The 17,349-nt window shown below is 37.4% G+C and overlaps 1 protein-coding gene across 4 annotated transcripts in view; it reads right to left on the bottom strand.

The window, feature by feature from the left end:
- Positions 1 to 17,349, bottom strand: part of Arid2 (AT-rich interaction domain 2) — a 133,022-nt gene that overhangs the window by 76,881 nt on the left and 38,792 nt on the right. The window contains exon 1 of one of the 4 annotated variants that reach the window (XM_035440841.1): positions 5,965 to 6,053. The exons of the other annotated variants lie outside the window; for them this stretch is intronic. The gene's annotated coding sequence lies outside the window, so the exon portion shown is untranslated. Of the gene's footprint in view, positions 1 to 5,964; positions 6,054 to 17,349 lie in introns of those variants that run through there. 4 annotated transcript variants of the gene reach the window in all.

The raw sequence follows: 17,349 nt of genomic DNA, 5'->3' as shown, positions 1-17,349 counted from the left end.
CAGGTTGAAGGTTCTAGGTGGGATTTTGACACTGGTGTGGAAAGTGCATGAAATAAAACTCTATAGTAAAATGGACCCTTCATATAAGTATGATTAATTTCTCAATTATTACAAAAGATAAAATTTGCTTACATTTTTTAAAAACAAACACAAGAGCTTTTAAAAGTCTAATATTTAAAACACAAGGGGAAAGGAGAACATGGGTAAGAAATCACAAGACAGTACAGTTTTGGCTGAAATGCTAAGAATGGCACTTGTAATAATAGAGTTCTGGAGCACTGAAGGAGATGAGGTAAATATCATGCTGGCTAAGGAGGCAGAATATTATGAATGCTTTTCAAAGTCGGTTCCATCACATATGTAAATTAATTTATTATTTAACACTTTTGTTTTCTGACCTCAGACAGTGAAAGTGAACAATGGGATCAAATGAGGAAACCCATTTCAGGGACCTGATCTTGTTTAACTAAAGGGCACAAGACAGCACACACACAGATGCACATACAACAACAACAACCACAATAACAATACAAAATGCACTCTTGGGCAGTATAACAACAGCTTCTACAACTGTATTCTTTCTAATTAACTTATTTACTCCTTTCAAATCTGCTTTAGGTCATCAAATACAATAAAAATAAATGTTTTTCTAAATAATTTTGAATAAATAATAAGTAAACTATAAAAGCATAACACTAATCAAGACAATCTAAAGTGTTCTCCTACACTTTAGGAGAACACTAAGATGTAACAGACTAACCACAAACTATGAGGTCAGCAAAGTCTATGTAGAAAACAATAAACTTACCTTTGAGCTTCCCTATCATGTACTTACTTTCCAAAACTCTCAGCTGCTTTTCCTCTTGTTCTGATTTGGAAACTTCTACAACTGTTTCATTTATATAATCCTATTTTGTTACACTGATCTCTTTTTAAAACTCATAATATTAGGACACTTTTCCAGAATCTATGCACCTAGCATGAGGTGGAAAGTAACAAGATTTCTCTAAAGCATACTGTAGAAATCACTAAGTAAACTGTTGTAATTTTTCCAGCTGAGTTATTGTGGAGAGAAAAGAATGGTAGTTTGGGTTGTAATATTCATAACGTGCACTAGAGAGTGAGCCATAAAGCATCAACAAACTGGGATTTGCGTTTGTCTGCAGACTCTAAGCTTCCCAACAGTCACAGGTTTTAAAAAAGATGGTTCATGGGGAAAACAAGTATGCTCAGACCGCTTTACAGAGAATTGCTGGTTCACAGTGTTAGTATCAGGGACAAATAACTCTTCAAGATTATTGTTTTAGTACCAATAGCTTGTCAAGAGTCTTTCTCTGAGGTTGTTGGTCCTCTGTAAAAGGAGGGGGCGGGGTGGTGGTGGGTTCAGCAACAGTTTCTTCTCATAAGAAACTTCCCCAGAGACTCAGCTGTTGAAAATCTGCTTATCTAAAACAATTTATAATGGTACTCTATATAGTGCCCAGTGATATAAACATTTTAAATCTTATGGAATACTTTCATTACCCAGTCATTTTTTTTTTTTAAATTTTGTTAAGCATCTGTTCCTCTTAGGGTAGAGTAAAAGTTAGGACTATAGACCCTTTGCTGGACAGTGCAGATTGTAAAGAGGTAAAAGAAACTGTACTGAATCCTGTGTATCCCTCCTCTCCCACTCTATCTCCCTCGAGGCCCAGGGTACCTTAGCAGAATAATGTTCAGCTCTGCAGAGCAGTCTGAATGTTACTGACTTAAGAATTAGACGTGTGGGGTGTGAGAGATGGCATAGTGGATAAAGCACATACTGCTCTGAGTGGGCTTCCAAGCATCCATGCCAGGTGGCTCACAAGCCTCTGTGGACACCTACACTAAAATGCACATATTATACATCATTTTAAAAAACAAACAAACAGGGCTGGAGAGATGGCTCAGAGGTTAAGAGCACCAACTGCTCTTCCAAGGGTCCTGAGTTCAATTCCCAGCAACCACATGGTGGCTCACAACCATCTGTTATGAGATCTGGTGCCCTCTTCTGGTGTGCAGATATACATGGAAGCAGAATGTTGTATACATAATAAATAAAAAAAAAGTTCTTTTAAAAACAAACAAACAAACAAAACAAAAACCCAAAAGTAAAGTCTTTAAAATTTTTTTTAAAAGAATGAGCATTTAGGGCTGGAGAAATGGCTCAGTGGTTAAGAGCACTGGCTGCTCTTTCAGAGGACCTGGGTTCAATTACCGGCACCCACATGGCAGCTCACAACTGTCTGTAATTCCAAGATCTGACACCCTCACACAGACACACATGCAGGCAAAATACTGATGCAAATAAAATAAAAATAAAAAATAAAAAATGAGCATTTAAAGTTGATTCTTGACAAAGAATCTTAGTAGATAAGAAACAGAACAAGTTAGTGTTGAAGGTGCCACCATGGGAAACTTAAGAAAACAGCTACCCTTATTCACTGACTTCCAGTGGGATAATGGCATTCTAGTCTGACGTGCAGGTCCATTTATTTCTCACAGTGACTAAGGCAGCACTAATTTATGATGCATAAGGTAATCCCATGGAAGCAAAACATGCATGGCAATGCATGACAAACAACTGTAGCATCTCAAGTGCCAATATTTTGACAAGTGAAAATATTAAATGAATTCAGTAAAATAAGAAGCAAAAATAAACCTGATGTTCCAATTTGTTGATAAGCACCCAATGAGTATTTGATTCACCAAAATTTTTTCTAAATAAAGCAAATGGAAAGTCAAGAGAAGAGAGGCCTGGGCACCAATGGAAATAAATGTTCAAGCAAACGCAAATCATATCATCTAGAAATTGACTATGTATTCTTTCATGTGGGGATTAACAAAATGTGGCTACTTGTAGGTGTCTCTTGCTCAATCCACTTACCAAATAAACAAAGCAACAAAACCAAAGGCAGAAAACCAAAAACAAAGAACAGAAAGGAAACAATATATTCTCTAGGAGAAGTTTAAAATACTTTTAGCATTAGGAAGAATATAATTGTGATTCTAGAATTTACTGCAAGGTAAAAATGGACACGAGATTAGAATGGCTTTTTTGTTTTTGGTTTGTTGATTTTGTTGGTTTTTTTTTTTTTTTCATTCATTTTGGTTTTTCAAAGCAGGGTTTCTCTGTGCAACACTTCTGGCTGTCTTGGAACTCACTTTGTAAACCAGGCTGGCCTCAAACTCACAGAGATCCGCCTACCCCTGCTTCCCAAGTGCTGGGATTAAAGGCATGCACCACTATCACATGGCTGGGAATGGCATTTCTATGAGAAACTTCATATTAATTTCCAAGCAAGCTGTAACTAATGTTACCAAATAAAACTTCTGAGAAATGAACCACAATCCACCATAGCCAAAAGAAATGGCTCTGACTTTTCAATGATAATTAGATTTTTATGTGTAATTCTTGAGTCAGAAGAACAAACATTTACCACATGCTACTCTAAATGAGGTTATCTTATACAATTGCAAGTGTACTTAAATATTTAAACAGATATTTTGAGTATATTAAAAAATATCCTTAACGGCAGATTATGAGGCTACAAAGTAGTAAAAAATTAAATGCACATCTGGAAAGAAGGCTGAACAATTAAGAGCATTGGCTCCTCTTCCAGAGAACTGGAGTTTGATTCCCAACATCATAGAGAGTAGTTCACAATCACCTAGAACTTCAGGTTCCAAATGATCTTTTACTCTCTCCTAACCTCTGCGGGCATCCACACACACACTTATGGTATTCACTAGCATGTACATCACACACACACAGACACACACACACACAGACACACACACACACACACACAGACACACACACACAGACACACAGACACATACACACACACAGACACAGAAACACACACACACACACACACACACACACACACACAGACACACACACACACAGACACACACACACACACAGACACACACACACAGACACACACACACACAGACACACACACACACACACACACACACAGACACACACACACACAGACACACACACACACACACAAACACGTGCGCGCGTGTGCACGCAACAAATAAAAATAGTCTAAATCTCGGGGCTAGAGACATGGCTGAGTTATTAAGGGTGCAGTTCTTAGCACCAATGTGGCAATTCCAGTAGATTCAGTGTCTTCTTCTTCTGGCCTCTAGAGGCACCAAGCACATAAGCAGTGCACATAAGTATATTTGGTCAAAACTCATGCACATAAAAATTTTTTTAAAGCTTCAAAAAGTAAACTCTGTGAGTCTGAGGCCAGCCTGGTATACAAAGCAAGTTCCAGTATAGATTGGACTGCTAAACAGAGAAACACTGTCTCAAAAAAACCCAAAATAAAATAGAAATAAAAATAAATTCAAATGGTTTCCTTATAAGAAACTATGAACTGTGAACAATATTTATATAATACCTATAAAATCATCAGAAAAGACTGTACTTTGCCAGAAAACAATAAACTCCAATACTATCATATTGGTGAATCAATACATACTCATCTTAAGAACTGAAAATCCCATAAAAACAGACCATCAAATATATGCATGTACCTTTCCACTACTGGTCTACACTTCAGGCTTTTCAAAGAAGGTAATGAAAGGCCATACTGTGTAGAAAGTAGAGATTGTGATCTAGTAAGCAAGTTTGGAGGTTACTTGAAATATGGATGAAAAAGCCTTAGAATATTTTTTTAATAAGCATAAGGTCTAAAATGGTTATTTTTATCAAGAAATGGCAGAACAGGTTATTTAGTTCCATCTTCTTATTGGGCAAAGCTAAAAATACTATGCAGTTAATATTTTCCCGAGCCAGTGAAATGAGTCAGTGGGTAAAAGTGTTTATCACCAAGATGACAACCTAATACCTGGAAACCAACAGGTGGAAAGGACTATCTCCTTCAAGCTGTCCTCTGATTGTGATGGATGTATGCATGTCTACACATACACACTCTCTCTAAATAAATAAGCAAACAAACAAACAAACAAATAAATAAATGCAAAAAAACGAAAACAAAAACCAAAATGACAAAACAAAACACCCTAAGTCATGGAAATCAGTGACATGGCACCATAAGGTGAGAAGACACAGACATAGCCCTCAGGGCTGTATTTAACATGAAGCATTGTGGAGAAGATGTTTGAAGTCAGGCAGTGTAACTAACAACCTAGCAAACTAAAGGATAAGCAAACAAACAAAAGCAGCTATGGCTTTGATCAACACCCTGAAAAATTTCCCACTGGTTGTTTTTAAAAGTGAACAAAGAGCCATGCAGGGCTGTGATACAGGTCTGTGGTAGAGTGTATACAGGCCCTACATCTGTCCCCACTACTGATGGAAAAAAGGAAGAAGAGGCTGCAAACACTTCAAACTGCTTTTGTGTTATCTGGGAGGCTGAGAAAACTTCTACCCTAAAGCTTAATTAACACGATTCCAGATCACTAATACCCCTAACAATACAAAACAACAATAGAAAAAAACATTAAGTTCAATACCTAAAGAGCCTTCAGATACAATCAAAGAAAAAGACAAACTAGGATATAACAGAAACAAAAACCAGTGAAAATGTACTGAGGTTCTTTGGTTTCTGGCTTCTCTAACAGACTCAATTCTCAGGCAATGTTAAGAAAAAGATGCCTATCCCAGCTTATCACACATCAGGGTAGCAAGCAAAACACAACAAAAAAGAATTACTAAATATGATCAGGAAAAAAAACAAGGCTTTTTTTTTTTTAAAGGATCAACACAAGAAGTGCATCAAAGATGCACTAGAAACTATGGAAGCCACAGGGGGAAAAATTACATTTTCACTGTTTTAAACATTCAACTCAAGATTTAAAATTCAACATGTAAATGATGTCATCCCAAAGTAAAACAACTCAGAATAAACAGAAACTAATTTACAAAGGTTTAGCCATAGCCTGACGGACCCAGCATACCTGTAATCCTAGCACCACATGGTGGCATAGAGGCAGGAAGGTGAGAAGTTGGAAGCAAGCTTGGGCCAGACAGCAAATCTTAGGTCAACATGGGCTTACTAGCAAAACCTGGACTCATAAAACATAATAAAAGAAAACATTTAATCAGCAATGCTGAACTAAAAGGCATACTTAACATATGAAGGGGATTGCCATCTAGAATACATACAGAAATGAAAACATAAGCACCAAATAAAAAAGATCATCTGCTCAAAAAAATTCATAAAAGAAATGAAACGTTTTCTTTTTGGTTTTGTTGTTTTTGAGATAAAGTCTCATGTAGCCCAAGTTGGCCTTGAACTATTTTATTTTCCCTGCTAAAAACAATTCTAAACTCCTGATCCTCCTGCCTCTATTTTCCAAGTGTTAAGATTATGCTCAAGGCTTATAAAGATGGCTGTCAAAAGTACTAGCCTGCATGTGTGCTTTTCAAGAACAATGTGTCTTTTAGGATTCATGTATAGACAATAAAAACAAGACATTTGTGATATATATGGTATGTAAACTAGAGGCAGGGACATGTGGAATCTTCCTTTACACTGTGTGAATATATGTCACTGCTATTTGACTAGCATTATATCTTTAAAAAAATCTGTAATTATAAGCCTTCCTACAAAGTAGCCCCATAGATACTTTCTAAAGAAGAGCGTAAGAGTTCACCATTAACTTCCACTTAATAAAACCTAAGGAAAGACATTTTAGATAGGGAAAAAGCCAAATATCTGTAGCATAACAGTAAAGAAACCACAAACAAAATTTTGTACATATACACTAAAACAACACAAAATTAAGTGTCTAGGTATAACCCTGAGAAGCTACCTTCACAAAGAAAACCATAAAACATACCTAGAAAGTAACAAGTTCAGACTTTCTTAGATTAAAAAATTCTGTTTTCCTTAAACTTAATTCAAGTTAAAAAATAAATAAATAAAGTCCAGTAGGTTTAAACTATTGCAAGAACACGAAGCTGAATGTATTCCATATAAAATAGTTAAACGGAGCAATCAATCACAGAACGACAAGGCAAGAGAAGCATAGAAGCAATGACTCCATGCAGCCTCTGCAGTATTGCCTGCGCTGCACTGTTCCATAGCAAGCATGGTGGTTGGCACACAGTGTGGGTATTATTTACTTAAATAAACTGAGTCTTTTCCAGTTGATAATTTCTCCAGTCTATATTTCTGCCGCCCAAGTTTGCATTCTGTTGATATTCTCAAGCAAGGACAGGAAAGAACATTTTGAGAATTTCATAGATATACTAAGTAAGCATTTGCTGAGGATACAAATCAAGTACTGAATGAACTAAAAAATTTGGGGATTTAAAGATCTCTCATCTGCTGAGAATGCAGCTCAGTTGATGGAATACTTGGTGCTTGAGCATGCACAAAGCCAAGGGTTCAATCCTCAGCATCATGTAGTGGGTGTAGTGATACACACCTATAATCCCAGCACTTGAGACATGGAAGAAGAAAGATCAGAGGTAAAGGCCAGCTTCAGCTATACATCAAGTTCAAAGCCAGCCTAAGACACAACACAACCTTTGATTTGTCTAGTTTCTCCTGATAAGTCTGATTTTTGAACTCCTGAGGAATGAATTTCAAATTTATAACATTTTAATTTGCCTCAAATTAGACAATGTAGAGAGATCTAAATCTAACTTGTCCACAAACAAAAAAGGACACATTCACTTGAACTTTTGGTATTTTATTCTTCATTGAAAATACTATATAAGGGGGTTGGAGAAATGGTTCAGAGGTTAAGAGCACTGGCTGCTCTTCCAGAGGTCCTGAGTTCAATTAGCAACTACATGGTGGCTCACAACCATTCCCTTATGAGATCTGGTGCCCTCTTCTGGTGTGCAGATATACATGGAAGCAGAATGTTGTATACATAATAAATAAATAAAATCTTAAAAAAAGAAAATACTATATAGAAGAGATCCATAAATATTTTCTATAGACAAAATATTTTCAGAAAAACCCATTGCCTACAATAAAATATATAATTAGAACAAATGTAATGACAGTGGTGTTAAAAATTATTATGAAGTCGGGCGTTGGTGGTGCACGCCTTTAATCCCAGCACTCGGGAGGCAGAGGCAGGTGGATCTCTCTGAGTTCGAGGCCAGCCTGGTCTCCAGAGCGAGTTCCAGGATAGGCTCCAAAGCTACACAGAGAAACTCGAGGCCAGCCTGGTCTCCAGAGCGAGTTCCAGGATAGGCTCCAAAGCTACACAGAGAAACCCTGTCTTGAAAAAATAAAAAATAAAAAAAACAAATAACAACAAAAAATTATTATGAAAGTTTACATTATTAAATACATTTTGAGCTTTGATTGCCTATTGATAACTTTATGCTTTCAAATCAACAAAGGTCAAGCTAAATAATAAAATATTCATGAGTATATTTAGTTGTTTTATTATAGAGGAATTTCCTATTAAATAATGAAATTGAACATTTGGATTGAGTATGTATAGCTTAATGATAGAACACTAGCCTAGAGTGTACAAGTCCTGGATTCAATCCCCAGTAACACTTTAAAAAAACAACAAAAAACAAAACAAAACAAAACAAAACAGAAATGGTACATTTGCCTATAGCCACAGAGTAGGTAGGAGTCAGGATCAGAGAACAAACAGAACAACACTATCCACCCTAAGGAATGTCAGAGCTGGAGAGGAAGCACTGAACAACATCATTAAGAATGATAACTTCCCTGGTCTTTATTAGAGGTACCCTTTAAAATTTCTTCCTAGGAATCACCAAGGCTGTTTTGACAGGCCTGGCCTAGCTATGTCCCCCAAGAATGAGGGCTGAAAGACCTTTCCCCTATGCCAGGGTGCCACGAGCAGGCCATTCATAACCAAGCAGCCCTCCACCATCTCACTGAGGAAACTCCACTCCAGCTGCAAAGACACTGCAGCAGCTGCTACTACCTCAGGAGACTTCGCTCCAGTCAGAGAACCAGGCAAAACAAGCCTCAGTGAACTCAGGGTGACCCCATTCCCCTTGAGACTATTCTTAGTTAGGACAAATGTGTGAGGGGGAGCATCTCCCCAGTGCATCAGCTAACAGCTCACAATTGGTGCAATGTGAGACCCATGAATGGTTTATAAGCAAAGCTTGTGCATATGGAAGGTTTTCAGTAGGGAGCTGGAGGAACCATGCACATGGCAAGGCTGACTGGGAAAATTACAGCATTGGCATTGTGTTTCAGTCCCTTTCTAGCTATATAATAAGCTGGTTATTTCTCTGTATTGTTGGGTTTGTCTAAGATGCTCCCTCTCCCACCATGTTGCAAGGTTAGGCTCAATAAAGTTCTTGAATGGTCTTATGCTGCCTACTTGTCTTTTTTACAGAAAGAGTGAGTTGAGGTGGTAACATGAAGAGATAAAACCCTGGGCTTACAGGCCCAGGCAGAAGCAACATCTAGAAGGAAAGTGACTACCACGACTAATGCCTTAAGGACACCTAAGTCTCCCTCAGCTGGTTCAGGAATAAAGAGTTCCATAGAGCTTTTAGGACCAGAGTCTGTACAAGGACCTAGAGAGAGACAGGGGGGAAGACATTAAGCTAAGGAAGACAAGTGGCTATGATGAGCCTTAGCCACTAGAAAATTCCCAGATAGCTAAGCAGAAAGAAGCTAGCAAGAGTCCCAACACCTGAAGCTCTCGACTACCCAATCTAGCTGCCATATGCATGTAAAGGTGTGAGCTTTGAAGATTAAAAGTTTGGTCTGACCCGCACAGGCTAGAGTTCTCTAACTTAAAGCTCAGAGTGATGAGCCCAGGGTCTCCTCCATGCTTACAAAGCCCAGATAGGACTCTGAGAGCAGTTTCTTGCCTATTTGCAGCTTCCAGCTGAACAGAGCAAAGAATTCTCAGCCAGACAAAAACAGCCATTTCCCAAAAAGGAAGGAAGAGTAACACTTAGGGATGGGAGAAGGCCAAAGAAGAAAGTTAACATTGAGTCACATTGTGAAAAACTGTTCTACTTTCAATTCTGGAGGGAGGGAGGGAGGGAGGGAGGAAGGGAGGGGGGAGGGAGGAGGGAGGGGAGGGAGGAGGGAGGGAGGGGGGGGAGGAGGGGACATGAACCCAGGTTTATGAATGTTTCTTTGGCACCATTATATACCTTCAAACAACATGATTAATGGCCCCATTATTCCCTTTTCATTATACTTCTTTATAAAGGTTTTCTCCTTTTCTGGTGGGCATTATTATTAGTGCATTATGTATGTCTTAAATGATATTCAAGAATTAAGAGATCTATCATAAAGAAGAAAGCCAGCATATAGATGATGTGTAAAGCAGTGATTGAATTTTCCTAATAATAAACCCCTCTACCTTTTACTGGGCACATGCCACCAGAATAAAAACTAAATGTCTCACTAAATTCTGTATATCCAAGATCTGAACAGGATGTTCAGGGGCAGCTGTCAGGAACCCTGCTTGGAGGATGGCTCATACCTGCTTGGACCTTATCTTTTGCATCTTTCTTCTTGATACCCAGAGTGAAACTGATGCTCACACTACAACAGCTTACTAGGTTTGTTTGGCAGTCTTGGCAATGGAGATTACCCATAGCATAGGCATGAGATATAGGAGCATAGACCCTGAGCACTGTATTCCTGAAGTAGGGTTCAGGGTCTGTCAAGTTCACATAGGACTTTCACTATAACACATGGAATGTGAAACAAAGTCACAATGATAATGTGAATGATTGAAACTTGCAAACAATGAACTGGAGCATTCAAATACCCACACCCACACCCACACTCTCATGCATAAATACATAATTTTCACTGAAATTTTATTATGTTATGGATTCAAAGGTTGTATGTTATAGTACAAAGACATTTAAATCATATTCATTTAAAAATTTGTATCTACTTAATTAAATTTGTACATTTTCATTATTTCCATGTTTCATCATATTCCTGATTCACTAAACTGCTTTCTAAAAAATTATTCAACGAAGTAGAAAAAAACATCACTGGAAACAGTACCAACACTGGCCACTCAGATTAAAACAGTTAACACTGATAGTAAAATGATTACAGTAATTGAGATAAAAAAAATCTGTTGAGATAAACAAATCTGTGTGATAATTTAATATACATCAAAAATGAAAAATGCAAAGCAGAAATAAAGTATAATCATTTTCATACATGAGATCATCAAAACTAACATACAACCTTGAGTACTACTGTATGGTACTGTAATAAGTACTAACACTTGAACAGCCCCAGTACCCATGTGAGGTACTGTAGCAAGTACTAACACACTGCCCCTGTACCCACTGTATGGAACTGTAGTAAGTACTAACACTTGAACAGCCCCCAATACCTACTGTGAGGTACTGCAATATGTACAATCACTTAACCAAATGCTGATACAAGGATACCTGAGTCAGGGAAGTCTTTGAAAAGTCACATCAATTTTAACAACATCCCACCCCTTAATCCTTTATATATGGAAATTAGCACATTTTATTCCAAAGCTAAGAAGAAACAAAGATAAAAGATTTCAAGTTAAACCTCTCACAAAGAAGTACAATTTATTCAATTGCCAAAATGCTTATGAACTATTAATAAGTCTCCTAACAAATACAATGGTTGGAATGAAAGTAGAAGCTGCTATTGGCAACAATCCACCTATCAAATGACATAGAGTATCAGAGAGTGTCAGGTAGTGATAACTGAACTGGAAGTACAACTACTGTAAATACTTCACTTAGAACCAAGCAGAACTATTGATGAACAGAGCATAAGTCACTCAGCAAACATTGGCAACTATACATGAAAGAGAGATTCAACCAACTTCTATCCTATTTATTGCTAAAACTCTCAGCTACTGAGTAAGCTGACATGAGTTTGGTTACAGAAATCCAATCCCCCAAACATCTTTCCTAGGGTTAAATGGAAAAAAACAATGCATCTCTTTTCTTTTCATCAACATAAAATTCACACATCAGGGTGATCCTTCTTTTACTGTACAACTCAATGGCATTCATTTGGAGTACCATTTTTCCTCATCATTGTCTCTATTTTCTTACTATTTCTTCACACCAAAAGTGGAACTTCATCTTCACTAAGCAGTGACTCCAACCCCTGATCTGTTATACCCTTAAGATTTTTCCTGATGTTCATACTGGATATAAATTGTAACCAAGCCCTTTTTTTTTAATTTTTTCCATTTTAATTAGAAAGAAAATTATTTTACATGTCAATCCCGGGTCCCTCTCCCTTCCCCCCTCCTTTGTCCCCCCCACCCGTCCAGCTAACACCCTACCTATCCCATACCCTTTCTGCTTCCCCAGGGAGGGTGAGGCCTTCCACGGGGGGGGGGGGGAGGGTGTCTTCAAAATCTGTCATATTACCAAGCCTCTTTTTATTGTTTTGGTGGTGGTGGTGGTGGGGTACTTAGCTTCTTTTACCTAGCATATGAGGTTTGTATATTTTGTTTCAAGACAGAATAGTATCTTATTATATGTATATAGCATTTGATTAATCATTCTTAAGATGATGAGCATGTGAGTTATCACTACCTTTTGACTACTGTCGAACAGTTGCTTAATATCAATTTGCAATTCTTTTGAGTACTACCTAAAAACAGAGTTAGTGGATCACATGGCAATTCTGTTTTGGAAAGCAGCTAAAGAATATTTTTAAAATTATCTATCACTGTTGGTAAAAATAGAAAATCTAACCAAATAATTAATAAGAATGCATTAGTATTGTTTTAATAAGATTTATAGAAATTAAAAGTGCCATCTCCTTTTAAAAAGACATGACATTCTGCACCCTTGTCAAGTTATATATCAAAATACACATTTCAAAACTTGGTTAAAGACTGTGTATTCTCAAGAACTCATCTATACTCCTCTTTTCATGTACCTTTCCCCATCACTCCTAGAACAGGCAAGATTTGTCCCTTTACCAAAGTCACCAAATGTACATTGTCACTACTGATGAACTAGGAATAGAAAACCTATAACTAGTAAAGAAAAAATAAGGACATTTATAGGCAAGAATTATAACATATACTTATAAAAATTATAACTAAGGATTTTATAATATTTCTTCACAGAACTATATAGCATTTGGCATAAAAAGTAGTTTTAACAAAAAGCTTTTCTTTTTTACATTTTTGTATTATATGGTACATTTATTATTTTATTGGATCTTTATATTGGAGTATTTAAAAATAATAAAGAACAAGGACTAGGTACCAGTTAGTCCTCTCACCCACTATCCCAAGGGCCATGTATTTAGGCCATGCAAATCACAGTCAATGCTCTTTCAAGTCACATAAATTAGCATATGAGAATAACTTTCCCCTCATACCACAAAAAGAGAAAAAGATTCCTTTGCCTCTTGAAAAAAAAAACACTCCAGTGATTCTTCTCACTTAGTATGAAAAAGGAAGATGACAGTGGTGATGGTGATTCTAGGGGTCAATGTTTAAAACATTTACTATGAGGTCACTTACTGAAACCTTTGAATAAGTACAAACCTGAAGATTAAAAAACTTAAATTGTTTTTCTTAGTTCAAAACCAAGTAAGTAACAGAAGCAGGACTCAAACCTGTCTAACTTTAGCTTTCTCTCTCTTCTACATTTCTCTGCAGTTTACTGTCTTATTTTCCATCACTTCTATTCCTAATGAAAACATTTCACAGATAAACTATCCCATTTGCCCATATTAATATCTTAACAGGAGGCTATGTATATTCATAGATTCATTTATCAGTTTACTTCTTGCTTATTATATCATATTTTAGTGTCTTCAGACTGACTGATCACTAGATACAAGTTCTTCTCACTGATCCTTTCAGCATGCTAATGAAGCAAGCAGTGAGTGAGTCACTGTCTTGCTCCACTGGGAAGTGATCACTGTCATCTGCTGAGTGTGAGCCTCTCTACCCACACACCAATGTCATGGCTACAAACTTTTACAACTTTTCTTGGTCTCCTTTTATCATGATATTCACCTCAAAATTCACACATGTGCATTCATTTAGTGTGTTAACACTGTACAGATATGTGGTACTGATAGCTGTCTTCATTTACTGTTTGATAACTCACCTTCATATACACATTAATTTAGTATCTATTAATTTAGTATGCTAACACTGTGTAACACATAGTATTGACAGTTCCTCATTCTTTTAACTTGTACCACAGTATTCTCAGTCATGTGCTATTTCTTGATTTTTTTAACAGAATATCTATACACATATATCTTTGGGTATTTTCCATAATTTCTTTCAAATAAATTTCCATTCTTAAATTTTAAAAAGCAGCTAGTAACACTTATATGAAAAGCACCTTTCCAATTGTTACAAAACAGTGAAATAACTCAGAAATGCTAAGAAATTTTGATGGGATTTATTTTAAAAATGTGAATAAGGCAAAGGAGCCATTATTAAAAATACTAGACTGTTACAGGGTAAGTTCAAGTCTACCCTGAACTACATAAGGAGATCTCAAGTGTCAAAATGAGGATGGGCCAGGTGGATCTCTGTGAGTTTGGGGCCAGCCTGGTCTACATAGTGAGGTCCACACTAGTCAAGGTTACATAATGAGCCTTAGTCTCAAGAATAACAAAAGGACTGGGGATGTAGCTCAGTATAAGCATGTATAAGACCCTCAATTTGATACCCAACCTACAAACAATGGGAAAACTTGTGAATCTGAAATAATTCTATAAAGCACACAGAAATAAATGAAACAATTTTATAGAATTATCTCAGATGCACTAATCGTTCCATTGTTTCTAGGTTTTCTTTTTAAAATGTCTTATTGGCACATACTATTTTGGACAATGGATTTCTATTTTCATAAATGTACCTAATTTTGATTATACTGTATTTTGATCATATTCACATCCTGCTCCACACCCTCTTTTGCTTTCCTTTTTTTTTTTTTTTTTTTTTTTTTTTGGTTTTTCGAAACAGGGTTTCTCTGTGGCTTTGGAAGCTGTCCCGGAACTAGCTCTTGTAGACCAGGCTGGTCTCGAACTCACAGAGATCCGCCTGCCTCTGCCTCTTAAGTGCTGGGATTAAAGGCATGCATCACCACCACCCGGCTCCTCTTTTGCTTACTAGTTATGTTAAAATTAGGAATTTTTTTTTTTTGCCCAAAAAGGATTCCATGATCAATTATCTTTGACACATACTGGTTTAAATAGGTTCCTTTAGGTAGGAACTTTTAAATTTCTAATGTACAAAGTGAGTCTCTGACTATGACAGCAGCTTTTTCTCACATTCCCAGATCCTTCTCCCCTGACTGTGAAATTCTATGCTCAGAAATGGGAGATTTAAACAGATGCATTATGTTCAATAAGCAGAGATCATCTACATTATCTAAGTCCCCACCCCACCCCACACCCCCAAAAACCAAAACTGTGATAAGTTTTAAACCTTTTAAACCAATTGAAGGTATAAAATACACTTTTCAGAAAAACTGGCTTACAGCAACTGAGGTCAACATCCTTACTTAGTTTACAACTATATCTAGTCATGCTCCGCATTGATGGGAAGCTAGACAGTAGTAACTGGATCAAAGTGATATTTATTTTAAATTGTGAACAGTTTGTGGTTTAAAGGTGCTGTGGAACAATCCTTGCACACAGTAAATATGTATTAGTCTCACTGGTTAATAAAGAGTTGACTGCCTATAGCTGGGCAGGAATAGATTGGGCTGGAGAGCCAAACTATGAGGATGCTAGGAAGAAGAGGGGCAGTGTCTCGGGGTGGCCAATCAGATACAAAGGAAGCAGGACTTGTACAAAATGAAGTACCAAGACATGAGTCATATGGCAACAAGGAATAGATATGGGTTAATTTAAAATGTAAGAGCTAGTTAGTAACAAGCCTAAGCTATTGGCTGAACATTTATTATTGATAATAAGTCTCTCTATGTGAATATTTGGAACTGGCTGGTGGAACAGAAAATGAGGCACCAACATCCACATAAGACCTGAGAAGGCTTTTTAAAAAAAGTTCTAAACACAAAAAAATGGAGCCAAACACGACTTCCTAGTCTTGTGCCTCTCATGCTGGCTGCAGTACATAGATGTATCTCTCAGCCACTGCCTGTGGGCTTGAGCCACCAGCATACCATGAGCAAAGCTGAATGGCAGGTTCCTGCAGTCTCTTAAGCAGGCCAGGAGTGGTACAGAGAAGTGTCTCCTAGCTGTTGCCTGTAGGATGGAGCCAGCCCCAACTGCCATTTGCTAGCACCATCCACTAAGCAGAGCAGTGATGTCAACTGATGTAACAATTTAAGATTCATCTCATTCAATCAAAAAACAATACTGATGTTCAGCAAAGACAAAAGATGACAAAACCTCTAAAAGGATTACAGTTTGTTTAAAAATATACATAGGCTTGAGAAAGAAAAGAAACAGGTATATAAAGCCATAGATTAAAAAATAGTTTTAAAATAGCTGAGTGGTGGTGGCAAACGCCTTTGATCCTAGCACTTGGGAGGCAGAGGCAGAAAGATGGATCTCTGTGAGTTCAAGGCCATCCTGGGCTACATGAGAGTGAATCAGTCTAAAAGAGAAAGAGAGATCACATCTTTGATCCCAGCACTTGGGATGACACCTTTAATCCCAGCACTAGAGAGATTTATAAGTCAGGAGCTCTAGATTGTCTGAAGAAAAGTACAGTCTGGAGATTTAATCAGAGGACACGACTACCCTTTAGTCTGAGCATTGGTAGAGGTGAGAACTCTCTAGTGTCTGGCCTCTTTGCTTCTCTGGTCTTGAGCTTTAACCCCAACATCTGTCTCTGGGTTATTATTATTTGGGCTACAAAAATAACCATCTTTGATGTGACAGACTTCGATGATTCCCCATGGGAGGTTTCACCTTCCCTGAGGAGTGGATGGGGGGTGAGAAGGGTTATTTGTGAGGGGAATGGAAGGACGGGAGAGGGAACTGGGATTGGTATGTAAAATAAGATTGTTTTTAATTTAAGTAAAAATTACTTAAAAATCATCTTTGACTAACTTGTTTACAACACATGGTCTACACTTGTATCAATACAAACTTTTAAATGTTTGAGTATTCTCAGAACAAGGGGACCGAACATCAATAAAAAACAGATGGCCAAGATGATCCAACATCACACAGCACCTCTGTTACAGTTTCCTCGGAGTTCTGCATCCAGAATAGCATTAAGACTGCTGGCTGATATGGTCCAGCCTCACAGACTACTAGAGCCAGGACTTAATTATCTTGATTTTCTCAAGGTTCTCCCAAAGATGCCAGGGCCCACAGACAACAACAGAAAGTAGTCTACAAAAAACAACTCCCACATTCCCAAAAGATGGGTTAT

This window comes from Cricetulus griseus, chromosome 2, assembly GCF_003668045.3.
Source record: "Cricetulus griseus strain 17A/GY chromosome 2, alternate assembly CriGri-PICRH-1.0, whole genome shotgun sequence".
NCBI classification, from domain to species: Eukaryota; Metazoa; Chordata; class Mammalia; order Rodentia; family Cricetidae; genus Cricetulus; species Cricetulus griseus.
The sequence above is the reverse complement of the archived record's forward strand: the minus strand, read 5'-3'. Positions and strand labels throughout refer to the sequence as shown.